Source organism: Heloderma suspectum, chromosome 1, assembly GCF_057233095.1.
Source record: "Heloderma suspectum isolate Gila_16-S chromosome 1, 16-S_ref, whole genome shotgun sequence".
Taxonomy (NCBI): domain Eukaryota; kingdom Metazoa; phylum Chordata; class Lepidosauria; order Squamata; family Helodermatidae; genus Heloderma; species Heloderma suspectum.
In genome coordinates this window covers 100,389,083-100,416,224 of record NC_139458.1, presented here as the reverse complement: position 1 = coordinate 100,416,224, position 27,142 = coordinate 100,389,083, and the positions used below count along the sequence as shown (strand labels likewise).

The window sequence follows — 27,142 nt, the reverse complement described above, 5'->3', positions numbered from 1 at the left end:
TTTCGTACGCGCTTCCCCCCCCCAAAGTCAGCCATGATAGGCTATGTGACGATTTACGAGGCCTATCACGGCTGACTTTGCAAATCTAGCCATGATAGGCTACGTAAATCGTTACGTAGCCTATCACGGGTGTGTGTTGTTGTTTTTTTACTTTACTTTTTTTTTTGCAATGGCAGCGGTGGCAGCTGGTCGGGAGACCGGCCGCCACCCCCGCCCCCGCCGAAACGCCGCCGGGACCCACCACTGAGAGGGATAATCGCCGAAGGTAAGTCCCATCCCGGGGGGGACGGGGGGCCGGCGGAGAATTTCCCCAACACTTTCGGGGGGCCGAATGCGTCGGCACTCGGCCTCCCGAAGATTCGTGGAGAAATTCTCTGCCAACCCTAGAGGATCGGCTATCCTTGACTTGATCCTAACCAACAGAGATGACTTAGTGGATAAAGGAGCAGTTATAGGATCTCTAGGGGAAAGCAACCATGTTATACTTGAGTTCATGGTTCTTAAGGAAGCAAAAGCTGAGTGTAGCCAAACGCGTACCCTGGATTTTAGGAAAGCTGATTTTAAAAAACTCAGAACAATGATAAGTAAGGTCCCATGGCAAGCGACTCCAACAAGAAAAGGAATCCAATGCGTGGGAGTTTTTTTTTAAAGGAAATTCTCATTACACAATTACAAACAATTCCAACAAGAAAAAAAGGTGGAAAACAACAGAAGAAGCCAATGTTGCATCACAAAAAGCTTAGAGATGACCTGAAAACAAAAAACTACACATATAGGAAGTGGAGGGAAGGCTATTTGCGTTGCCCTTATTTTCGCCGTAGTCTACGTAAAGATTTACGTAGACTACAGCGACCAAATAAGGAACGTGAATGGCGGCTCCCTATGGGGGCCGCCATTTGCGTACGTCCTTTATTTTTTTTTTAAGTCACCACCCGTGATAGGCTACATGACGATTAATGTAGCCTATCACGGCTGACTTTGCAGATCTAGCCATGATAGGCTACGTTAATCGTCACGTAGCCTATCACGGGGGCGTTTTTTTTTTACTTTTTATTTCGTGGCCGGGTGAGGCGAGGCGCCTCCTCCCCGGCCTGAATTTCAGCTGGGCGAGGCGGGAAGCCTCCTCCCCGGCCTGAATTTCGGGGGGAGCAGCGAAGCGCCTCCCCCCCACCGCAAAAAGCTGCGAGACCAGGTAAGTGGCTTTCGTGCACCCCTAGAGGGAAGGCCAAGCAACAAAGGAAGAGTACAGGCAGGTAGCACACAATTGCAGGGATGGTGTCAGGAAGGCTAAAGCTGAGAACGAGCTGAGGTTAGCGAGGGATGCTAAAAGCAAAAAAAAGGCTTTCTTCAGCTACGTGCATAGTAAAAGGCAGAGGAAAGAAATGGTGGTTCAGCTATTAAATAAGGATGGCAAAATGATAATGGATGACAAAGAAAAGACAGAAGAGCTCAATTCCTACTTTGGCTCAGTCTTCTCCCAAAAGAGGGTCTATGACCTCTTCGCAAAGGCAAAGTACAGGCTGATGGTGAAGGAACACTAATTACTTTGAATGAGTTCAAATCTCCAGGGCCAGATGAACTGCATCCTAGAGTAATAAAGGAACTGGCAGAAGAACTCTCAGAACTGCTGTCTATTCTCTTTGAGCAATCATGGAGGACGGGGGAAGTGCCAGATGGCTGGAGGAGGGCTAATGTTGTCCCTATCTTCAAAATGGGCAAAAAGGAGGAATCTGGGAACTACAGGCCAGTCAGTCTGGCATCAATCCCTGGGAAAATTGTGGAGCAGATTCTAAAGCAATCCATCTGTAAGCACCTTGAAAACAATGCAGTGATGACTTGAAGCCAACATTTATTTGTCAAGAACAAATCCTGCCACACGATCTCATGTTTTGATCAGGTAACCTCCCTTGTGGACTGTGGGAATGCTGTGGACATCATATACCTCGACTTCAGCAAAGCTTTTGACAAAGTGCCCCATGATATCCTGATGAGCAAGCTAGCTCAAAGTGGGCTAGATGAAACAACGATCCGGTGAATCCACAGTTGGCTACAGAATTGGACTCAAAGAGTGCTTATCAATGGGATCTCCTCCAGCTGGGGAGAGGTAACAAGCAGCGTAACGCAGGGCTCAGTCCTGGGCCCAGTGCTCTTCAACATTAATTAATGACTTGGAGGAGCAGGTGCAGGGAATGCTGATCAAATTTGCAGATGACACAAAATTGGGTGGGATAGCTAATACTTTGGAAGACAGAAACAAAATTCAAAGTGATCTTGACAGACTGGAGCTCTGGGCAGAAAATAACAGAATGAAATTTAATAGGGATAAATACCAAGTTCTGTGCCTAGGAAAAAGAAACCAAATGCACAGTTACAAAATGGGGGATACGTGGCTCAACCACACTACAAGCGAGAAGGATCCTGGAATTGTTGTAGATCACAAGCCGAATATGAGCCAACAAGGTGATGTGGCTGCAAAAACGGCAAATGCTATTTGGGGCTGCATTAATAGAAGCATAGCTTCCAAATCCCGGGAAGTACTAGTTCCTCTCTACTCAGCACTGGTAAGGCCTCATCTGGAGTACTGTGTCCAGTTCTGGGCACCTTACTTTAAGGATGCAGACAAGCTGGACTGGGTTCAGAGGAGGGCAACAAGGATGATCAGGGGACTGGAAACAAAGTCCTATGAAGAGAGACTGAAAGAACTGGGCATGTTTAGCCTTGAGAAGAGAAGACTGAGGGGAAATATGATAGCACTCTTCAAGTACTTGAAAGGTTGTCACAGAGAGGAAGGCCAGGATCTCTTCTCGATCATCCCAGAGTGCAGGACACGGAATAATGGGCTCAAGTTGCAGGAAGCCAGATTCTGGCTGAACATCAGGAAAAACTTCCTGACTGTTAAAGCAATACATCAATGGAACCAATTACCTAGGGAGGTAGTGGGCTCTCCCACACTGGAGGCATTCAAGGTGAGGCTGGACAGCCAGCTGTCGGGGATGCTCTGACTTGGATTCCTGCATTGAGCAGGGGGTTGGACTCAATGGTCTTGTAGGCCCCTTCCAACCCTACTATTCTATGATTCTATGAGGTCAGGTTTCTCAGAGAAGCAAGACAGGAAGACATCAGCACCATGGAAAGCTCCAAGTGGGGCTGTAGGCCAGACAGGATTGTCTCTATGTTGCTCCTATAAGGAGAAGATCAAGATTAAGCCCTAAATAACAGTTTGGCTGCCTTTAGGCTGGTTGACTCAGGCTCCACACTGACTGAGGCTTTGTCTCTTAGAGCGGTCTGGCCTGTTTTAGCAGCCTCAAGCTGCAACAGAGTGGGAGTGGCTGTGGCATTTGAGGGTCACCATGGCAGGAGTCCTCAGAGGACCTGTGCTATCCATCACTGATCTCACCTCACCAATAAAAGGAATGGAGAGTAGGGCTCTTTCACTGGATGTAAGAATGCAGGGTGGCTCATATCGGGAATGGTACTCTCAAAGATAGGCAAGTCTACACTCAAGTGAGCTTTAAGGGTAGGGATCAGCTCCTGGATTGAGTCTAGAAATCAATTAGCAACTAATGTAGCTACCGCCATATTCATTCTGTGAATGTGCCTTGATGAAGACCTCTCCAGCTTATAAAACAGTGCCAACAATTAATCATCTAAGCAACCATGTATCCAACTACAGTGCTAAAAAAAAAAACTTGGGATGTGATCCCTGACAATTGTGAAAGCAGAAGAGAGCAGCCAAAGCTCCATTACAACTCTGGACAACTAAAGTAAAGGAATATTTCATTGAAGCCCTTATCAGAGTCAGAATGTTTTATTGCATTTGACTAAGAGCCATTACAAACAACATAACTTAATACATTGTTCAATAACAAAACATAGACAGAAATCAAGTTAACAAATCACCTGCACAGTCAGCCGTAATAGCATTCAGAGCAGTTGCACAAATGTTTTGCAGCCTTAGCAAACAGGGCTAACAGATGCCAAAATCTGACCCAATAATCTCTCCCTGGGGTTTTGATATAAATGGCAGTATAGTAAATAACATGAGATATTCTCTACCTCTTTTTTTTCTCAATGGTATTGCCTGTTTAAAACAGGTCATGAAAGAGCCTAATACCTGCAAACTCCGGCATTTGCTTCTTTGAGAACCTCGTTTACAGAACCATGTTTCCAAACCATACCCACAGCATTCCATCTTAGAATGCTGTGGGCATGGTTTGGAAGCGTAGTTCTGTAAATGAGGTTCTCAAAAAAAGCAAAAGTGAGAGTTTGCAAGTATTGGGCTCTTTCACAACCTGTTTTAAACAGGCAGTACCACTGAGAAAATAAAATAAAATTTAATTAGATCCAAGTCCTGGTTATTATCTATCCCATATATTCAATCTCTCAATTTGTTTTTGGCTCCCAGCATGGTGAAAATGTGTCTGGTGGAAGTTTTTGGAGACTAGCAACTATTGGCATGACTTAGTTCAGCCACCCCTCTTCATTTGTTCTCTCAAGCAAAGCTTGGGGAGGCAGTCTTCAGGCGTATCCAAGACCCTCTTGTAATACAGGAGGGCTGCCTTCTGAGCCCTAGCTTCTATGGTACCAAGTGTATCTCTGCCCTGAGGAAGGGAGCCCTGCCCTGTATGTAAGTATGCCAGTATGTAAGTATGAAGCACTTATAGCACTATTATATTATATCTTATGTATATAATTCAAAGTCGGGAGTTAGTTGGTCATCCCTTTTTGACTACCTTTCCCGTTGACCGATTCTCATGAAACACACTTCATTGGAAAGCTCTTGACATGCAGAGTCCAGTAGTAACAATGGTTTTAACTAGAGTTCAAAGTTGGGAATTCATTTATGTCCATAAAGCTTTTTTTTTTTTTTTTTTAAGAATTAGGCTATCTTCTATCACAATGTACTATTTAGTTTTAATATCAAAAAATGTCAAGTATAATTAAACATAAGAAATTGCATTAACTGTGTTTGTGGCTAACCAACTGGTTATATTATACTATATGATTCCTTTCCGTTTTGTGGCCTTTTCTTAAGAGTCCTGTATCAGCTGCCTTGCCTACACAAATTATACCTCAACCACTATGGCCTGCCTTGATGGCAGGCACATATAATTGTTTTTCAGTGAAGAAGCTGCTTCTTAAAAGAGGTCTGTACCGATCGAATGCTTCCTTCCGTTCCCCCCTGCAAAATATTGATGATTCACATCTTGCAGTGACTTTACTGTGATGAGATTTTGTAACACTAAACAGTGTTATTCCAAATTGTTGTCGATATTATGGAAAGCAGAATTTAGCCTATCGAATTTGCTTTCCCAGGCAGATGTAAGTAAAGCACAGATGTAGATCTATATAGGCTAACTCCTATCAGCATGTCCAATGAATCAATGTATGGTGAATTTATTCCTATAGAATGAATCTCCCTGCCCTGTATTTTCTTTTCTTGCAAAAGCTAAGCCTGCTGGAATTCCTTTGTGATTTGGAACTGTTTTGTACATTTTCTATTGTTGTCCCACAATGAAAACATCTGCTAAATTTTGTATGAAGAGGTCCCTTTCATGTTTCTGCGACATACTTTCCTTGTTAAGTGAGAATTGTGGGAAGTTCTTTATAAATATTTCCCAAACAAAAGCCATCTCTGGCAAGGGTAACCACAGCTTTCTCCAGTGGTATATAAGCACTAAATACCTCCAGCATTATCCCTGTCTGCACAAAAGAGAAGATGGTGGGGCAAGCCTTGCAGAGGAAAGGGAATTCTGCATAGGCAGAGAACCTTAAACATTCTTGTTTATAGAATAGGGCTCTTGAACCTCTTTCAGCCCAAGGCCCTAATTCAATTTCAGGGAAGCTTTGGCTGGCAGGCTTGAGTGTCAACACCTTGTTAAAGAGAATACAGTCTAGTCCGGGAGAGGATTAGCACACAGCCATGAAAAAAAAAAAAGGAAACTAAGGGGGTGTTTCCACCAGAGATTTACTCTGAGCCAGCTGCGTGTGGAAGTTGTTAGGGATACATGATGTCGTGGCCATCCTGCATCCACCTCGGAGCTTATCAGGAAAAACCTGGATTTCCTGTGACTGCTTGAAGTCCAATTCTTTGCCTTAAGTCGGGTTCTCCCTGGTATAGTTGCTGTATGCCCCAACCTTCGCATTGACCTCAGGTATGCTAGCCCTGCCCAGGGGTGTGCCTTTCAACATGACCCCAGTCAAGGGGTGTTTCCTCCCATTGTGCTGAATGAGGTTTGCCCTCTGAATGACCACAGAAGTAACAGAGAAGCCCCTCAATTGACAGGCACATATCAAAGCCCATTTCCTTAAGTGCAATTAAGCGTGCTCTTGAGGTTCCGATTCATTGCCTCAGGAAGTAACTACTTCACAGCTTCCTTATAGAGATTCTGTGCATTAAAATGGGGGCTGGTTTCTGTCTCTTACCCTCAAGAAGCCCATTAGTGTCTCCCCAGAAGTAACTCCCATTGTGGTCAATAAGGCTTGTCTTTGAATGCCCACATAAAAATTTACAGAGATCCCCCTCAATTGAAATGGCACCTGTTAAAGCCCATTTCTTTAAGTGTGATTAAGCATAATCTTGAGGCTCCGATTCATTGCCTTAGGAAGTAAGTATGCGGATTACAATGGGGGCTGGTTTCTGTCTTTGTTTTTACTGCTCTCTTTCCCACAACAAACCCATTACTGTCTCCTCAGAAGTAACTCCCAGTGTGGTCAATGAGGTCCTGCAGGTTAAAATGGGGGCTCGTTTCCATCTTTGTGTTCTCCCCCCCTTTTCCAGTACAAGTATATGTGTGTCTACTCAGAAGTAATTCCCATTGTGCTCAATGAGGCTTGCTCCTGAAATGCAGGTGCATCTGGACTTCCAGGGGAAAGCAGAAAGGGGGAGAGAAGCAGGAAGCCTCTCTTATTGGTTGAGCAGCCCCTGCCAGTCAGACAACATTCACTCCAACCCTCAACCCACCAGGAAGTATGTTCTGTGAAGTGATTTTTACTGCTGCAGAGAATCTGCTTGTGGAACCCTGCTCACAGCAAGGCCGATTCCTTTTAAAAAAATCCGGTACTCCAACATTAGCTTCTCCTTCTGTTGTCATGGAAACACAGCCTAAGACAGAAAAAATACATATCACTAGAAAACTCAGAAAATGGCACAGGCAGTAGCAATCGAATGCCATCTAACATAACATCCTTGCGGTAGGGGACTGAAATGGCTTCACTTTAGAGAATTCTGCCACGGATCTCAGTGAGACCGAATGCCAGTGCATTTGGCCCCCCGAAATCTGTGGTGGAATGGCCTGCCCCCCGCCCCCCTGTGGTTCCCCCCTGGGACGAGACTTACCTGGGGCAGATGTTCCGGGCGGCAGCGGCTTCGGCGGCGGCTTCGGCTGCGGCGGCTGGTCTTCAGACCGGCTGCCGCCGCCATTTGCAGTCTTGTCTTTTTTCTTTTTTTTTTTTTACAGAGACGTGATAGGCTACGTAAGTTTTTACGTAGCCTATCACGTCTCTGTAAAAAAAAAAAAAAAAGACGAAGAAAAATAAGGAATGCAAATGGCAGCGGCTGTAGCCGCGCCGTTTGCGTACGTGTTTTTTTTTTTACCCAGACGTGATAGGCTACATAAGTTTTTACGTAGCCTAAAACGTCTGGGTAAAAAAAAAAAAAAGTGTACGCAAATGTCAGCGGCTATGGCCACTGCCATTTGTGTTCCTTATTTTTCTTCGTCTTAGTCTACGTAAATATTTACGTAGACTAAGACGAAGAAAAATAAGGAACTCAAATGGCGGTGGCCATAGCCTCTGCCATTTGCATACGCGTCCCCCCCCTTACCCAGAGCCCTCCGCAGCCGGAAATCCGGCTGCGGACGGCCCTGGCCTGGGCCTGGCCGGCTGCTCCGCAGAGCCGCCGCAGAGCACAGCCGGCTTTCGAGGATTCTGGGGCGGAGGACCGGATCACCTCCCCCCTGTCGAGGATTCTGGGGGAAGGGACGGAGCGCCTCTCCCCCCCAGCAGAACCTTGCAAAGCCATGTAAGCGCGGTTTCGTACACCCCTACTTCACTTTGGGGGACTGCGAATTATTATTTACCAAGCAGCATCTTGGATTAGCTGCCAGTAGAGAGCTATTCAACCACAATAGTAGTACATCTTGGGGCAATATCATCTGATTAGTTCTGTTACCTTTACCACTGTGGTATCTTGCCAGGAAAACACAGCATCTGAAAAACAGCCTTCAGGCAGTACTATACTGCACAACCCTTACTTGATACTTTCTAACTCTATTTCCTCTCCTTCACCCACTACTATTTTTTTTTCACTCCGCTCCTTCACCACCACTACCACTTCCATCACCCGATAACTGTAGTCAGGCTTGCCCACAGTAATTGGGCTACCCTGCACTGTCAGTAACTACAGCTTCCAGAACTTGACATGATGTATAAGGCAGGCTTCATAGGAGGAAGAGAGGGCATAGGAGAAGTGGGAGACAGGGTGGCCACATCTTGGGAGCTAGCCAGCCAGAGCCAGCCAAGCAGCATTAGCCACCATGGCCTACAAGAGACCTTAGCCTGGCAAGCCAGGAGGGAGGTGATAGAGCTCATTGCCTCCTTGGGCCTAGGAAGGGACAACTGTGCAAGGAATAACAGACTGACATAAGCTGTCCTCCAGTTGAGATAGGATGCTGGGCCTGATTGAGGCAACAAAGACTCAATTTTTTAATTTTTCTTTTCCGCATTAAAGTGTCAGAGGTGACACACTATGCTGAGGCCCAGGAAAGCCCTTGCCAACAAGGCTATTCAGTGGAAGCTCAACAAATCCTGCCCCCTACCACCACCTAGCTGGCATCCTTCTTCCAGGTGCACACCTTCCTTGGAGCACACCTTGAACCCGGGGACATGGCATGACTACAGAGTACACACTGCTTTGTTGACTAGCCAAAGGTGGATGCCAGGCTCCCAGTACCACCTATACTAGGTCTGGCCAATCCATCAGCTTCATGCTTTCTGTCAACTGTCAACTGCAGGGTCCACTGAAGGGCACTCTTCTTCCAATCTGCGCTTGAAGAGGGATCTGCACCCTGAACACACGCTATCTATGGCACCCTTCCCCAATCTCCTTCTCTCCAGATGTTTTGGACTACAACTCCCAAGAATCTTGACCATTGCCCATGGTGGCTGGGGCTAATGGGAGTTGAAGTCCAAAACATCTGGAGGGCACCAGGTTGGGGAAGGCTGATCTATGGTACCTCAGTAGTCTAGGTTGGCTCCTGACACCCTGAAATCCCTGTTCCCTAGATATGGCAGATAAGCCGTATCCCTTATGCTACCCAAAAACCTCCCTTAACACATTTATTTTTAAGGATTTTTTGTAGCATAAGACAAGCATATAACTTACTGTCTTAGAAGCTTTTGCCTATATATATGTTTCTCTTTTTACAGGAAAAAAACTACACTGGGAATTGTGGCAAAGGTACACTTTTAACGCACATTGAAATAGAATTCAGCTTTGAAACAAATTGTGTCAGCACAGCAACTGGCCAATTTAGGGAAGCTCAAAGCTACCCACCGCAAACATTTTGCTAGATTTCCAGTGGTGTACCAGCAACTTCCTTCCTTTTCAATACTCTTTGTTGTACACCCTAAGAGTTCGCTGGTTGAACTACGTAGGTATTATATTCATGGAGCTCTGCAAATGGATCAACTATTAGCTGAGTTCAGTGGCTTGCATTTCATCATGAGACCTAGCAATGGCTTCTTGGTGGTTAGCTTAAGAAGATGCTCACCAGGGGATCCTGAGGTTCTTGCTCTCAGACTTTTGAGGGAAACTATTTGCTATCTGTGCCAAAAATAAAATAAAAAATTTGGCAACTTTAGAAAGTGTGAGTACAATACTTTAGCAGGCCAGGTTACTTTCCCTGGCTACATTTCCTTTTGTCTATTATTGTCAGAAAGAGTGTGTGTGTGTGTGTGCGTGTGTGTGTGTTTGCAATTATTTGGTTCACTAGCTTTGCTTCCTTGATCCTACAGTACCCTCTTTATATCTATATTTCCGTCATTTGCTAATATTTTTGTCATGTATATCAGTTTTGTATACCATCCTGGAAGCATTATGCTGGATGGATGGATAGATAGACAAATAAATAAACCAACATAGACAGGAAACGAGATACAAATTGGGATATTTGCATAGTACAGAAGTCTTGGATTTTCCAGAAACTATCAGCAAATTCTAGCAACTTCCTTGTGCACAAGTGTGAAACGCTCCAGTCTATCAAGGCAAACAGAGCCTGGAAAAAATAATGTGTAGTGTGATCCTAAGCAGGTTTACTCAGAGGTAAATCCTGCTGAGTTCAACAGGACTCACTCCCTGTAAATATGCTGAAATGGGCGCTGCCTAAGCATTGCTGTATAGAAGCAGAGGCTTCTGACACATAGAACTCTTTCACACAAGTTGTTGTTAAACCATGGGTTGTTGCTGAACAGTGGGCTGTTGTGCTGTATGAACCCAGCCACACTAATAAACTATGGTTTGGTAGCACAACTGGGTTCGTACAACACAACAACCCACAATTCAACAACAACCCACAATTCAACGAAAACCCACATCAAACCCATACCCTGGCTTGTCATGTTGTGTGTGAACACAGCCATTGAAGGAAGACCTTGTGCACTTTGGAAATGTCCCCATGCTGTGCTGAGCCTCACCTGACGAGGCAAGTTTACTTGTGTCCACCTTCTCTTCTTCAACTAAGGCAAGCTTATTGCTGCCACTCCATTGGCTGGAAACAAGTGGTGGGAAGGAAAAAGACAAGGTCTGGCTCCCATATTGTTGCCTTTCTGTCACAAGGCAAAACCAGTGTTATGCAGGCAGACCTTTGGCATGTGAGCCAGTCTGCTGATGAAGGGGGCTTAACTGGCTGGGTGCTGGCTATGTCTTTCACTGTTGTGTTTTCAATTCCGTTTTCAGTTGATTTGTTTTTATGTTATGTTTTAACCAAAATGTTGTTTGAATTTGTATTTTATTATTGTTAGCCGCCTTGAGCGTCTTTTTTAGTGGAAAGGTGGGATCTTTTATTTATTTTTATTTTATTGAAAACATTTCTTGGCCACCTTTCAGGACAGTAGCCCTCCCAAGGCAGCTTACAGCAGTAAAATACATAAAAACAGTTAAAATATTAAAAGTGATAAAAACATAAAAAACATAAAAATAACAGTAGAGCCAACAATAAAACCAGCAACAATGTTAACAGCAGTAACAGTAACAATAACAGTCATTTTAAGAGAAAGCCAAGGTAAAATACTAAGTTTTCAAGGCCTTCTTAAAAGTCTGCAATGACGGAACATGGCGGACCTCTGATGGCAGCTTGTTCCAAAGGTGTGGGGCAACTGCAGAGAAGGCCCTCTCTTGTGTGATCACCCACCTGACTGCTTTCATGGGTGGGTAAATGAGAAGGGCCTCTCTTTCTGATCTTAAAGTGAGGGCAGGCTGATATGAGTGAAGGCAGTCCTTCAAGTACCTTGGTCCTAAACCATTTAAGGCTTTAAAGGTCAACACCAGCACTTTGAATTGGGCTCAGAAACACACCGGCAACCAGTGCAGTTGGCACAGTATAGGTATTATGTGATCGAATCACCTTGCCCCCACTAAAACTCGGGTGGCTGCATTCTGCACAAGCTGGAGTTTCTGAACCATCTTTAATGGCAGCCCCACATATAGCGCATTACAGTAGTCCATCCTGGATGTGACTAGTGGACATGGATAACTGAGGCAAGGTCCATCCTCTCCAGATAGGGCTGCAGTTGGCATACCAGCCTAAGCTGGTAAAAAGCACTCCTGGACAACGCAGCCACCTGGACTTCCTCAGTTAGCTCAGAGTCCAGGAGGACTCCCAGACTGCGCACTTGGTCTTTCAGGGGGAGTGCAACCCCATCTAAGACCAGTTGTAAACCTCCACCCAAAGTAGTTGGTTTCCCATATAAATTTAATGAATAAATAAATAAGGCCATTTCCTTCAGCACACAACAGAAGGCAGAGGTTAACGCAGGGTTTTCTGGAGTAATGGAGAAGTGAGGTTAAACATTTAAAAACAGGTTATCCTAAGCAAAACTGAGTGGAGGAAAAACCATTTGTGCAATCAATAGGAAACTTGAGATTTCTGTAAAAGGCATCATCTGGGGACATACTGCCATGTCTTCCCTGGACCTGTGACATGTCTCCTTTCCTACTGGATGAAATCATAAAGGAGTGTGCAGGCAGCAATGCTTCACAGCCAGTCAAGGCAATAATGAACAACAATCAGATAGCAGTAATAGAAAAACAAATTTGTTAACATCAGAGGCTGAAAAAATCACAGCCTGTCTTTAACAGAAAAATAAATTGACAGGAAAATAATTCAGACCAATGTTTCCTGTCCCTCAGAATCTTAAGCAAATGGAGTGTCAGGGATGAGTCCAAGCACCCTGAGATGTCTGACAGCTCCAACTCTGAATCAGAGATGGGAACAGCTAGATCAGAGCCTTGGGGAGGAACCTTCCCTAGAGCCCCAAGACACTGGGAGAGATTCCTCTGAAAGCCTGGATAAACAAATGGTCCAGGCTGAGTCACTACCTTCTCCCTCCACTGTTAGAACTCAGGTTTCGGAGGAGGAGGAGGAGGGATGTGACTTGAGAGATGCTAGGGCACATCACATTAGGGATGTACGAAAGGTACTTACCTTTCACGAATTATGTTTATGGTTGGAGGGGAGGCGTTCTGTCCCTCCCCCTGGAATCCTCGCTAGGGGGGGAGGCGCTCCGTTCCTCCCCCCCCCAGAATCCTGGCCGGCCGGCTGTGCTCCGCAGCGATTCTGCGGAGCCGCTGGCTGGCTCCGCCAGCAGCCAGACATCCGGCCGCTGGCTAGCAGGGATGCAAATGGCGGCGGCCATAGCTGCCGCCGTTTGCGCCCCTGCAGCGGCTATGTAAATGTTTATGTAGCCTATCATGGCTGACTTAAACAAACAAACAAATAAATGTGCGTACGCAAATGGCGGCGGCCACGGCCGCCGCCATTTGCGTTCCTTATTTTGGCACGTCTTAGTCTACGTCAAGATTTACATAGACTAAGACGGCGAAAATAAGGGGAACGCAAATAGCGTAGTGTCTACGCTATTTGTGTTCCCCTTATTTTCGCCGTCTTAGTCTACGTAAATGGTTACATAGACTAAGACGTGCCAAAATAAGGAACGCAAATGGCGGTGGCGGTGGCCGCCACCATTTGCGTACGCGCGTTTGTTTGTTTTTTTAAGTCAGCCATGATAGGCTATGTAAACATTTACATAGCCTATCACGTTTTTTTTAAAACCTAGCCATGATAGGCTACGTAAATCTTTACATAGCCTATCACGTGTTTTTTTTTTAACTGGAAATGGCAGCGGCAGCAGCCGGTCGGAAGACCGGCCGCTGCAGCCGCCACAGCCGAACCGCCACTGCAGCCACCGCCGCCGCAGCCACCGCCGCCATAGCTGCCAGGAAGATCCGCAAGGTACGTCTCGTCCCGGGGAAGGGGGCAGGGGGAAGGTACCCAAGGTACGTCTTGTCCCGGGGAGGGGGCAGGGGGGCAGGCTGTTCCGCCACCAATTTCGGGGCGCCGAATGCGCTGGCATTCAGCCTCCCCGAGACCCGTGGTGGAATTTTCGTACATCCCTACATCACATAGCAAAACTGGAAAAGTTAGGGATAGGACTCAGAAGCTCCACCAGGATAGCCACTCTTAGAAGTCAGCATAGGGAGGGGCATCACTGCAAAGCAAGTTTGGCTCTGAGGTTCATGGGCAAACTGTCAGCAACTTCACTATCCTCATCTTCTCTGAAGAGGGATCACAGATTAGTTGTTTAGGGCCTGGGGCAGTTTGAGAGCTTCCTTGAATATGCATTTGTAGAAAGGCTAGTCTCTAGCAAAATAAAGTCATAATAGCTTGAAGCTTTGAGCCTCTGTGGTGCTGATTGTGAAGGGGGAGGATGATCTATTCCTGTCATGGAGATTCACAAACCTGTTTTCAAACATTTCTCCATAGTAGACATTTAGTTGGTTATTTAAATTTTTAAAAGCACCTGACAATTTTTATCTTTTGTTTTGAATGCTTTTAAAAACTCCTCAAACTGCACGACTCTTGAAATGTGACATCTGAAAACTCAAGCCTATAGGCTCCTACCAATGTGTGCAAAAGTAAGAAATAATACAATGTGCTACAGTTATTTCTCTCAGCCTGTTGTGAAGCTGTCAAAAGTGTTGGCTGTTGTAATTCTCTCAGGATGCAGAGAAGCAGCAGCAGTGGGCGGAAGGAGTGATGCTGGCTCGGCCTCCCTTGCTGAGTGGAAGGGAAAGAGAAAGGAAGGGGTGACAAAGGAGAAAGCTTTCCCAGTGCACTCCTGCCTCCCTATCTAGCTTATCGGACATCCAGCAAGTGCCACAGGTCACACTACATACACTGCTACCAATTCTGGGAGGAGCAGAAGGCCTCAGGTTGCTTATCATTATCTTCATCATCAACAACATTAAAAGCACTGGTATCACATCTTTGGTTACCTACATATGGCATATAGTTCTATTCACCGCACCTCAGAAAGGTTATTGTAGGGTTGGAAAAGGTGCGGAAAAGGGCAATGAAAATGATCAAGGGGCTGGAGTGATGGCCCTATATGTTACACTGTTTGGGGCTGTTTAGCTTAGAAGAAAGGCAAGTAAGGGGAAACATGGTACAGGTGTACAAAATTATGCATGGAGAGGAGAAAATGGATATCTCTATCATGATACTAGAACCCAGGGTCATTCCATGAAGCTGAATGGTGAGAGATCAGCAGAGGTAAAAGGAAGTATTCCTTCACACAGTACATAGTTAAACTATGGAATTTGCTACCACAATATGTCCACCAATCTGGAGGGATTTAAAAAGAGATTAGGCAATTTCATGGGGGAGAAGGCTATCAGCGGCTACTAATCACGATGGCTCTACGCTACCTCCAGTATCAGAGGCTGAATGTCTCTGTATGCCAATTGCTGGGGAATGCAAGAGTGGTGCTATTGCTCTCATGTCCTACTTGTGGGCTTCCTACAGGCAGCTGGCTGGCCATTTGGATGAACAGCATGCTGGACTAGGTAAATCTTTGATCTGACCCAACTCTTCCTATGTTATTTTGTTCTTAAACAACTAAACACAAAGCAACAACATAATAAAACACAGAACATCACAGCATTATACATTATAAACTTAGTAATAAACCACAAGCATAAAACACACACCCAAAGAAAATAACAGGAAAACGTTTAAAAACAATGAATAGCAGCAGATTGCCTACATATGCAGCTGCAGGAAGTAGCAGACAACTAAATTAGCACAACCTAATTCCTTTTGGAATTAAAAAAAAAAACTATTTCCCCTCTGCTGGAAAATCAGCAGAGACAGATAGACAAAGGAGTATCTCAGGGTTGGGAATTGCAAAACCAGGGCATTAACTGCCCAAAAGGCTCCCTCTTCAGAGGCCAGGGAAACACTGAGCAGGAACTGTACTTCTTCATATACAGTGAACCCAGGCCGTTTAGGGCTTTAAAGGTCACTACCAGTACTTTATCTGTTGTTGTTGTCAGTCGTTCAGTCATGTCCGACTCTTCGTGACCCCATGGACCACAGCACGCCAGGCCTTCCTGTCCTGCGCTCTCTCCCGGAGCGTGCTCAAGTCCATATTCATTGCATCAGTGATGCTGTCTAGCCATCTCATCCTCTGCCGTCCCCTTCTCCTTTTGCCTTCAGTCTCCTTTTGCCTTCAGTACAATATACTACTTCCCCAGTAGTATATTGGACACCTTCCGACCTGAGGGGCTCATCTTCTGGCGTCATCTCTTTTAGCCTTGTGATACGTTCCATGGGGTTTTCTTGGCAAGAATACTGGAGTGGATTGCCATTTCCTTCTCCAGTGGACCACATTTTGTCAGAAATCTCTGCCATGACCTGTCCATCTTGGGTGGCCCTGCATGGCATAGCTTATGGCTTCACTGAGTTACGCAAGCCCCTTCACCACAACAAGGCAGTGATCCATGAAGGGGACTTTATCTGTATTGGGCCCACAATTTATTTATTCATTTATTTCATTTCTATACCACCCAATAGCCAAAGCTCTCTGGGCGGTTCACAAAAATTAAAACCAAAAAGCACAGGATAAAACAATATAAAATATATAAACATTAAAACCACAATATAACAATATAACCAGAATAAAACCTAGCAGCAATGCAGAGATTTAAAATACAGATTTAAAATACCAAAGCTAAAAGGCTGTGGGTTCCCCGACACTGAGCTTTTATCGTGCGATTGAGTTTGCTCCTTCACGGAAGTTTGCGGGCTCTTTACATGATGCCATGACTCTCCTGCAATAAATGCCCATTGTTCCATTTTTAAATAGATCATAGATAATGAGCTACCAAATTACCCCATTGTGTTCCACTTCAGTTTCCTCCGTGAAAAGAGTTAAAGCGGCAAGAAAAGCAGCGAGATCAATGAAAGACAATGGAAGACTCAGATACGGGGAGGTGGAGGGGGGGAAAGGAAGCACATGTAAAGGGAGTCAGTTGTGATCCTGCATTTAAAACAGACACAGAAAGCCCCATTTTAAATGCAGGATTTTAGGCTGGTGTAGAGATGCCCTATGAAGCTAAAATGCCTGGGAGAATAAAAAAGTCTTCACCTGGCACCAGAAGGAATAAACAAGTTGAATGCCAATGGAGACAGGAAGGCACTGGCATTATAGGCTGATGGTTCCCAGTAAGAATCTTCTCACAGCTACATTTTCAACCAAGCATTTTGTGATGCTGTAGCTCTGTGTATTGCTGTGTGGTGGTAACCTCTGTAACCTGCCCTGTGCATGTGGAGAACAGGATCACGCATTTTATTAATAATTACAGATAGAACAAGATTTCAAGTGCTCATGATGTGAACTCCCTCCCCCCACTCCCCCTCAAAGTGACTGGCCCCATTTTGTGTCTGGTATAGCCCTTGTTGAGCCATGCCTGATTCAAGATGGGTCTCCCATCCTGATTCTGCTGCTACCCCTATCCATGCCAGTGCTCTTTTCTCACCTTTCTCAAGCCAAAAAAAAAAGCCCCACCTCTTATCTTGGGGAAGATGGAGAGATCACTTTCTAAGAGGAGGGTCCTGAACAGCTTCTCTTTAGGGCTAAATGATGCGAAGCATGTCATTTCCTGCTGAGGGATTATGGGGCTGGTAGTTGTTGTTTCTAAATCTCATCCCCTATAATCCCACTCATAGCAGGAAACGAAGCTCCATGCGTCATTTACAGTGAAGGAGAGGACTTGTGGGGACTCTCCTATCTGAAAGGTTGGTGTGTGTACACTTTTTTGTGGGGGTGGGGGACTAGCAGAGAATGGGAAGATAGAGGCAAATTTAATTGGAGTTTTCAGGTGTTTATTGAACACACACAAAAATCTCGCGTTCAGTTGGAACATGCTGAAAGCCCAATTAATTTTCTGAGCGAGCCTGAGGAGGGCTCACACATCACTGTTAATGATGTGTTCAGTACCTCACCCCTAAGAAGCAGGCAAAGTGGTGGGGCACCAAAACTAATGCCATGTGTGGACCTCTGTTTCCTGTGCCTTCTCCAAATTGCTCCACATAGCAAACTGTTAGGGTCCAGAGGGCAAGCTTTGCTAGACTGCATGGCCGTTTTATCCTTGCCACTCTTTTTAGTGTTTCTGTGCTAATTTGATGAAAAGACCCAAAACTCTGTAGCGAGCTTCTGCATATAAAGGCTAAGCATGTGGAGATGGCAACTGCAAGGAGCAACTGTTTTCTATTCACTGGACCTTAATAAAAAGGCAACAAAATACCATGCCATGCACGCTAGATAAACAATATTCTTTATTCAACTGAAAGTAAAATCCTCCAGGATATGCCTTTTTATCCTATCTTCTTAGAAAGTTTTAGTTTTCTATGTGTCTTACTTTGATTCAAGTGCTACTGTCAGAAATAAATGCTTTTTAATTTATTTATTTTTTTAACAGCCACATACTTAAATCCTGATGTTCCAGTTCTGTTTGATTTCTCATAAATAAATGAATGTTAAGGAACACCTTTGGGCAATGACCATGCATAGAAAATATCAGGCCAAAAGGCATTTGCCTATGTTTGAAATGGTGTAAAATATTTATCATAGAAATTGTTTTCCACCAATAGCAGTTATCAAGTCCTCCTCCCTAAAATTGCTTAAGCACACCCCTGGATTTATTGCTGATTGACTTTGGGTATTGATTTGGGTTTCTTCCCAGTTCCAGCCTCTAAGGCTCAGAGAAAGTCACAATCTTTTAAACACACACACACACACACACACACCCCACACACAGTGTCCAAATAAAAATGAGTAAAAGTATATTTTACAACTTCACACTGTGCTCAAGGATTACACTGTATTTAATCCTTGCCACTTAAGGTCAGACTGAGCCAGACAGAAAATATTTCATGTGTCAATACAAATACATAGGGAGCATCTTGTACAGGCTAACAGAAATCCACATGCAAGATTAGGAGCACCCCACATTAAACCCTTCCCATCTCCCAGGACACGTTAGCGGATCTTAAAGCAGAGGTGCCAAGCCTCAGGCCTGCAGACCAGTTCTGGCTTGCCTGCAGTCCCAGTCTGCCTCCCTGGGTTTCTCAGTAAGCCAACCCCCTTCCACTGGCCTACTCCTTCTCCAGCTCCACCCCCTTTCTCCCAACTGCCAATCATTTGGTGGTTTCCAGGTCTGGGGAAGTTTTTTCCCATTCCAAAAGGTTGAAATGCCTCTCCGAAGACTTAGTGCCAGTAAGAGCATTATGCTAAAATATGCTGGTATTTGGGGCCATGATGATGATGTCAGTATCAGGTTATCTACTTACATAGGTGACCACTTTCATGCATCTGAGGAGGTGGGCTCTAGCCCACAAAGTTTATCCCACAGTCAATTTGTTGGACTTTAAAGGTGCCAAGGCTGAGCGCCGAAGAATTGATGCTTTCAAACTGTGGTGCTGGAGAAGACTCTTGCGAGTCCCCTGGACTGCAAGGAGGTCCAATCAGTCCATCCTAAAGGAAATCAACCCTGACTGCTCATTGGAAGGACAGATCCTGAAGCTGAAGCTCAAATATTTTGGCCACCTAATGCGAAGAGAAAACTCCCTGGAAAAGACCCTGATGCTGGGAAAGACTGAAGGCAAAAGGAGAAGGGGACGGCAGAGGATGAGATGGCTAGATAGCATCACGGATGCAATGAATATGAACTTGAGCACGCTCCGGGAGAGAGCACAGGACAGGAAGGCCTGGCGTGCTATGGTCCATGGGGTCACGAAGAGTCGGACACGACTGAACGACTGAACAACAACAAAAGGTGCCATAAGACTCTTCATTGTTTAGCAGAAGGAAGTTCTATAATTGTGGGACAGCACATTTGGTTTCTTGCTGTTTAAACATGCTGAAGATGGGAAAATGAAAAGGATATTCTCCATAGATCTAAGAGGCCACAATAAGATATGAACAAGGAGGTGGTCTCACAAGCACTGATATTGCTGTAAATGGGATGGCACAGAAAATAAATCTAGATGGGTGGGGCGGGTTGACCCCTGATAGGATCCAAGCTTTAGAAAATGGTGACTTTCTTTCTGAATTGAATCATTTCCCATTTTTTATGAGTATTTTCAAATTGGTTTCATAAGAAATACTATTAAAACCATATTATCAATGGTGCATCCTTATCATTTCTGCTCAAATTGAGCAAGGCTTCACATAAATATTCATGAGAAAAAGCTCATTCACTTGCACATTCTGCATTCTTGCTGGATGGTCTGGAGCTCAGTTTCCAGTACTGTTCAATGTCAAGGGCAATGCAGCTTTCTCTGAGCAAACCTTTATGTTCAGCTAAGAAAATTTAGCTGTCACCTTCTCATTTTGCTCAAAAAAGGGGGAGCAGTCTTGATACTGTATGTGCGTGTGCATGTGCGTGAGTGCATGCATGTGTACAATAGCATGAACACCTCTACCACTTTTTCTCTTATATTTATTTTATTTTATTTTATTTTATTTTATTTATTTATTTATTTATTTCATTTCTATACCACCCAATCGCCGAAGCTCTCTGGGCAGTTCACAAAAATTAAAACCAAACGGCACACAATAAAACAATTTAAAATATATAGAACTTTAAAACCACAATATAACAATACAACCATATTTATGAAACACATTGAGATTTATGTTTATAGAAATATTATTTGGATGCTTACTTTCAAGTCAGCTCTGCAAGTTCATCCACCAATGTTTCTAGGCCACAATATTTTTAAAAAAGTTTCCTTGCCTATGTATAGTTGTTTAAGGCACACTGAGAGCCTGAAAGAAAAGGAGAAGTAACTCTTTTTCCAGTGTAACTCAATTTAAACATTTGTGCTTGCATGTATGTGCTTCACACTCTGGGAAAGGTAGCATTATGGGATATTGCATTTGTATGCCTAGTTTTAACAACTCCCTGTATTTGAAGGCCATGCATACTGGCTACAAACAACTTTGGAGCCTAAAGACTGGGCAGGACCAGGAGAGGAAAAGAAAGACAAAGATCCCCTGACATCTACAGATGAACATTGGGAGGTCAGAATGATACTCTCCAACCCCTCAAAACAAACCAAGGCTTGTTGGTTGCCCGTGCAAATTGCACTCATGTAGCCAAGGGAATGCATGTGTGATGATCCTTCACCTAGCCAGGGTTGAGAATTAGGCTGAATGGCAGCAAGCAGCTTGACACTAACTCCTTTAGCCTGGAGGGAGGGGATTTGGCTTGGCGAATGCATGCCCTGTGAAACATGTCCTCCTGTGTGAGAACGTTCTCTTGCAAAGGGTCCCATTCAGCAGTGACCAAGGACACCCCCTTCACCACTGAAAGGATTTCTGGTGAGATAAGGTTCAGAAGACATACAACTCCTGAGCTAATCCCTCCCCCTGTGCCCATGAAATGTTCACGGATTTCTGCTTGCAATTACTGTAGTGCTCTCAGTGTACAAAATACATGGATTCTTATTTATTTATGTATTTATTTGCACAAATCCCCATGAGATAGTTTAGGTTGAAAAGTTATAACCTATGTGTCTGCATTTATTTGTTGATTTATATAGCCCCATCAATGTACAATGTACTTTACAGGCTATAAGAAAAGTCCCTGCTCCCGAAGAGCCTACAATCTAAAATTCAACACAGGGGCAACAACAGGGAAAAGGAAGAGAAATGGAGGCAGAGGAAAAGACTCTTCGAGTGCAGATCTTGAGTGTCTGTACCTTGTGTTGAGTACCCGGGACAGATTAGGGATTCTGTTGGTGTACCGCCCACCCCGCTGCCCATCGGACTCCCTGCCTGAGCTGACGGAGGTGGTCTCAGACTTGGTGTTGAGGACACCCAGGATGATGGTTCTGGGGGATCTCAACTTCCATGCCGAGGCCGCTGTATCCGGGGCGGCTCAGGACTTCATGGCCGCCATGACAACCATGGGGCTGTTCCAACATGTCATCGGCCCAACGCATATAAAAGGACACAAGCTTGATCTGGTTTTCTCAACTGGGAAGGTGGATGGTGATCTGAAAGTGGAGGAATTAACATCTGTCCCTTTGTCATGGTCAGATCACTTCCTGCTGAGGTTTAGACTTCTGGCGGCCTTTCCCCTCTGCAAGGGTGGGGGACCTATTAAAATGGTCCGCCCCCGGAGATTAATGGATTCCGATGGATTCCAGAGGGCTCTGGGGGATTTTCCTGCTGGTATGGCTGGTGCTCCTGTCGAAGCCCAGGTCGCTCTGTGGAATGCAGAGATGACTCGGGCGGTTGACACGATCGCGCCCAAGCGCCCTCTCCCTCTGAGCAGAGCCCGGCCAGCTCCTTGGTATACACCTGAGCTGAGGGCAATGAAGCAAGAGGGGAGACGGCTAGAACGCAGGTGGAGGAAAACTTGTGCTGAGTCGGACCGAACACAGGTAAGAGCCCACTATCGAGCCTACTCTGTGGCGGTGAGGGTGGCAAAGAGGCAGTTCTTTTCCACCAGCATTGCATCTTCTCAGTGTCGTCCGGCGGAGCTTTTCCGAGTGGTTTGCGGCCTGTTACATTCTGGGCCAGGGAGAGAGACGGTGGAACTCTCGGTAGCACGCTGTGACGAGTTTGCGCGGCACTTTGAGGATAAAGTCGCTCAGATTCGTCATGAATTGGACACCACGATTAATGCAGTTCCATTGGTAGAGGCGTTCAGAGCACCGTCTGGTCCAGTTTTATTGGATGAGTTTCAGTTACTGAGGCCTGAGGATGCAGACAAGGTGCTTGGCCAAGTCCGATCGACCACTTGTGTGCTTGACCCTTGCCCTTCATGGCTTATTAAAGGGAGTGGTGTCTGCTGCTTTAAAAGAGGCAGTAATTAGACCACTCCTGAAAAAGCCTAACCTGGACCCAGAGGATGTTAACAATTATAGGCCAGTGGCCAACATCCCCTTCCTGGGCAAGGTGCTTGAGCGGGTGGTTGTAGGACAGCTCCAGGCACTCTTGAATGAAACGGATTATCTAGATCCATTTCAATCGGGCTTCAGGCCTGGTTTTGGAACGGAAACTGCCTTGGTCGCCCTGTGGGATGACCTCTGCCGGGAGAGGGACAGGGGGAGTGCGACCCTGTTGATTCTCCCGGACCTCTCAGCGGCTTTTGATACCATCGACCATGGTATCCTTCTGGATAGGTTGTCTGGGTTGGGAGTTGGAGGCACTGCACTACAGTGGTTCCGCTCCTACTTGGATGGCCGATTCCAGAAGGTGGTGCTGGGGGATTATTGCTCTGTGCCATGGCAATGGTGCCATGGGGTTCCACAGGGCTCTATTTTATCACCCATGCTGTTTAACATCTACATGAAACCGCTGGGGGAGGTTATCTGGAGGTGTGGGCTGAGGTGCCATCAATATGCGGATGACACCCAGCTCTACCTCTCTTTCTCATCAAAACCAGGTGAGGCAGTGGCTGTTCTGAACCAGTGCCTGGGCACGGTAATGGACTGGATGAGGGCTAATAAACTGAAACTCAATCCAGACAAGACGGAGGTACTGTTAGTGGGTGGTTCGTCTGCCCGGCTAGGTGATATTCAACCTGTTCTGGAGGGGGTTGCACTCCCCCTAAAGGATCAGGTTCGTAGTTTGGGGGTGCTCTTGGATCCAGAACTGTCACTTGAGGCACAGGTGAACTCAGTGGCACGGAGCACTTTTTATCAGCTTAGGCTGGTATACCAACTACGCCCTTATCTGGACAGAGATAGCCTAGCTACAGTTATCCATGCTCTGATAACTTCTCGTCTGGATTACTGCAATGCGTTATACGTGGGGCTGCCTTTGAAAACGGTCCGGAAATTTCAGCTGGTCCAAAATAGGGCAGCAAGGTTGTTAACAGGGACTGGCCAACGAGCTCATATTACGCCAGTACTTTTCCAGCTGCACTGGCTGCCAGTCCATTTCCGGGCCCGATTCAAAGTGCTGGTGTTAACATTCAAAGCCCTTAATGGCTTGGGGCCAGGTTACCTGAAGGATCGCCTCCTCCCATATGTGCCTGCCCGGACCTTAAGATCATCATCAGCGGCCCTTCTCCGTGAGCCCCTGCCAAAGGAAGTAAGGCGGGTGGCTACTAGGAGGAGGGCTTTTTCTGTTGTGGCACCCCGGCTCTGGAATGAGCTCCCTAGTGAGGTTCGCCTGGCGCCTACATTGTATTCCTTTCGGCGCCAGGTGAAGACCTTTTTATTTTCCCAGGCATTTTAGCTTTCTAAATTTTTATCTTTGCTGTTTTAAATCTGTATTTTAAACTCCTGTACTGCTGCTAGGTTTTATTGTGGTTGTATTGTTATATTGTGGTTTTAATGTTCTATATATTTTAAATTGTTTTATTGTGTGTTGTTTGGTTTTAGTTTTTGTGAACCACCCAGAGAGCTTCGGCTATTGGGCGGTATAGAAATGAAATAAATAAATAAATAAATAAATAAATAAAAGACAATGTCATTAATTCAGTTACATGTATTTAGGCTTGGTTGCAGTAGAGCAGCCTTCCTCAACCTGTTGCCCTCCAGATGTATTGGACTGTAACTCCTATAATTCCCAGCCAGCTTGATCATGATGGGAGTTGCAGTCCAGCACATCTGGAGGGCACCAGGTTGGGCAAGGATGCAGCAGGGCATGGGAACTACAGGGCTGTGCCAGAGACTTCATGAAAAGGTGATTTTGAGAAGGGTTTGAAGGAAATAAGAGAGGTGGCATCATGCAGGTATTCTGGGAGGTAGTTCCAAACATAAGGGGCAGCAAGGGAGGAAAGATAGAATCATTTGAGGGAACAAGAGACCTTCAGCCAGCCGAGGATGGCAGAGATAGAGGAGCAAGATATAACAGCGAAGAGAAAAGAGGCAAGGCCATGGAGACTGTGACCATGTTCACCCAAAGACAGTTACAGCCTCTGCTCAGACCTCCCTGGTCAACACAGGGAGTTTGCGATAGAGAGGAGAGCAGTGAAGGATGCTTCTGGTCAGGGCTGGCCCAAGACCTTTTGCTGCCTGAGGTGAAGAATGAGATGGCCCCCTATGGGGGATTTATTCTCTCCCCCCCTCTGTGGGGAAACTGGTCCTTCACTGGGCAGTGCCACCTATGGCATTTCTTATTTGGAGCAAATGCTTATATTTTGGGGTCTAAGGGACTCTCTTCCACTATAACTCAGTTCCTCAAGCTAACCCTTTCCTGCTGACACCAATTCTGTATAGTTTAAAATCTAGTAGCTGGTATGAGAGACTTAGGCATGAGATGGGCACCTACAACAGAGACCAGATGAACAATTAAACAAGTAATTTATTGCAGGGATATTTTGTACATAAGGCGTTACTAATATTTGAAGTTTTCAAAAGACTGCTTAATGACAGTTCTTTAGGACTCAGGAGACACAGTTGCTGCTACAAGCCTCTTAATGACTTCTTTTACCTCTGGCCAAATTCCCTAAACCGCCACCTGAGCCAAATACCCTTACAACCAGGTCCAACTTCTGTGTACAGTCTTCCTCTGCCATCCAAACTCCTCCTGTTTGGTTGCTTGGATGGTTCATTTGGGTTTTTACTGCCTGCTTGAATAACCTTCTTCTAGCTAGATCTTAGGGTAGCCTCTTCTTGGCACAACACAGCCATCTGCTCCCTACTCCTGATCTTCACCAGCCACCTAAGATTATCTCAGAGAGAAAGAATAGCTATTCCCTTTCTCCTCAGCTTTATCGTAGTCCTTCTAAAACACCACATATCAGCCAACAGACCTTCTCTCCCTCTCTCTCTCCACAGACTAACTCTGACTAAACTTCCAGTTGTCAACTGTCATAGCTTAACTGTCATTCCCCAACTGCTTCTTTCCACCCAGCTAGAATCCCAAGCCTATCAGCCCTGAATTTCCCTGCTCCAAGCCCCATCTAACAATATTCAAAATGATTGTCTCTCTCTCTTCCACTTCAGAATGTCACTCAGCAACTACTACATGGGCCTTTTACCATAACAAAACAGGGCCTCGGGTCTACTCTTATACACTGTAGCTTCACAGAGGCCAGAGAAAGTAAACCTTATGGAACAACAAGTTATATATAAGTATCTGTTCACAGTCCCCCTCCCATTCCATGTATAAAAGCCAACTGGCCTGGCAGTTGAATCTTTCTTCAACACTGCTGATGGGACAGCGTCCTCCTGCACCACACCTGAAGGCAGCAGACTAACTTATGGAGCTCAGAGCAGGCTCCTTAGCACACAGCTCTCTCCTCCATCACCTTGCTACCAACTTCCAACATCTGCCGCCAGAAACGACTGCCTCACTCTGCCTAATGGTAGGGCTGGCCCTGCTTCTGGTCTTCCCTCCATGCATGTCCAACTCCCCTCCACACATCCTATTTCTGAGTGCTAAAGTTTCCTTAGTAAATACGCACAATACACACACTTTTTGCATATCTAGCTATGCAAGTCACTATTTGTACATTTATTATAAGCATTCTTGGTATGGTTTTTTGTTTCTGCCCTGGATGCAGCAACCATTACTTTTGACCTGATGAAACTGAACTGGAGTTCTGCTTGACTGAGGAGGAAGGTGGCCAAACCATTATAACACAGAGGCATTCATTCCCATATAATGTGTTGCTGCCCTGGTGCTGTTAAAACAATCCAAGGAAGGACCTGGGAACAACAGGATGCAAAAAAAAATCCATGTACAATGCAGCTCCCATATTTTTTCGCTCACATTTATTAAAGCTTATGAAATTAATAAGAACGATCGTGAGTACACTTAAACATTTTAGATTCGCTAGATCTCAGTTATCTGCACATATACATTATGTAGAACAATAAGGAAGAAAGGTAAAACAATTCCAGAAGCTAAAATAAAATATATTAAGGAAAGTGACACATCTGTTACGCTGATTGACACTTCATTATCTAAATGCCTAACATCCCTTTTGCTTTTCAATAATGAGTTGTCAGTTTGCAAAACCAATTACATTTTAAATGTTACCATAGTTATTCAAAGGACCACGTAGACTTCTTTTTTCTTGCAGCTGAATTGGTGTTCACATCTCAGCCAAATATATAGCCCTCTGAGGGATATGCATTGGCAAACAAGAGCAATGCCTGAGCACTGTTCACGTCCCTTGGACAAAGCAAAGATAAATAACGTTTTCAGAATCAAGGAGCACATGATACCATGCTGAGTACAAAGTAATTCTTCAAATGGAATTACTTTGCCTAACCTTGTACTATAGAAGCAAACTGTTCGTTTATCTTGGGTGCCTGGCCTTGTATTCAGGCTGTATCTGGTTCAAGCCCAGTTCATGGGGCTAATAATTGATTTGAAAGCTCACAGGATAGGTGGGGGCGGGGAATGCTATTTGGATCATATTCAAGAGCAAAAAAAAAAAGAAGTCAATGGCCATGTTAAGCAATAATGTTTAGGCTGCAATCCTGTTCACAGTTATCTGGGAGTAAAGCCCACTGAACTCTATGGGGCTTACTTCTGAGTAGATGGGAATAGAATTGTGCTGTTAGACCATTTTAATGCCAAAGTCAAACTCTTGCTTCATGCTGCA

General features: G+C 45.2%; 1 long non-coding RNA gene across 1 annotated transcript; it reads right to left on the bottom strand.

Annotated features, from left to right (window-relative positions):
• Positions 1-4,874: 4,874 nt before the first annotated feature.
• LOC146357623 (uncharacterized) lies at positions 4,875-26,789 on the bottom strand. Its single transcript, XR_014786769.1, has 3 exons — positions 26,572-26,789; positions 20,289-20,391; positions 4,875-7,105 (listed from the first exon to the last, which is right to left on the bottom strand). It is a non-coding gene; the product is annotated as an uncharacterized LOC146357623 (long non-coding RNA).
• Positions 26,790-27,142: the final 353 nt, after the last annotated feature.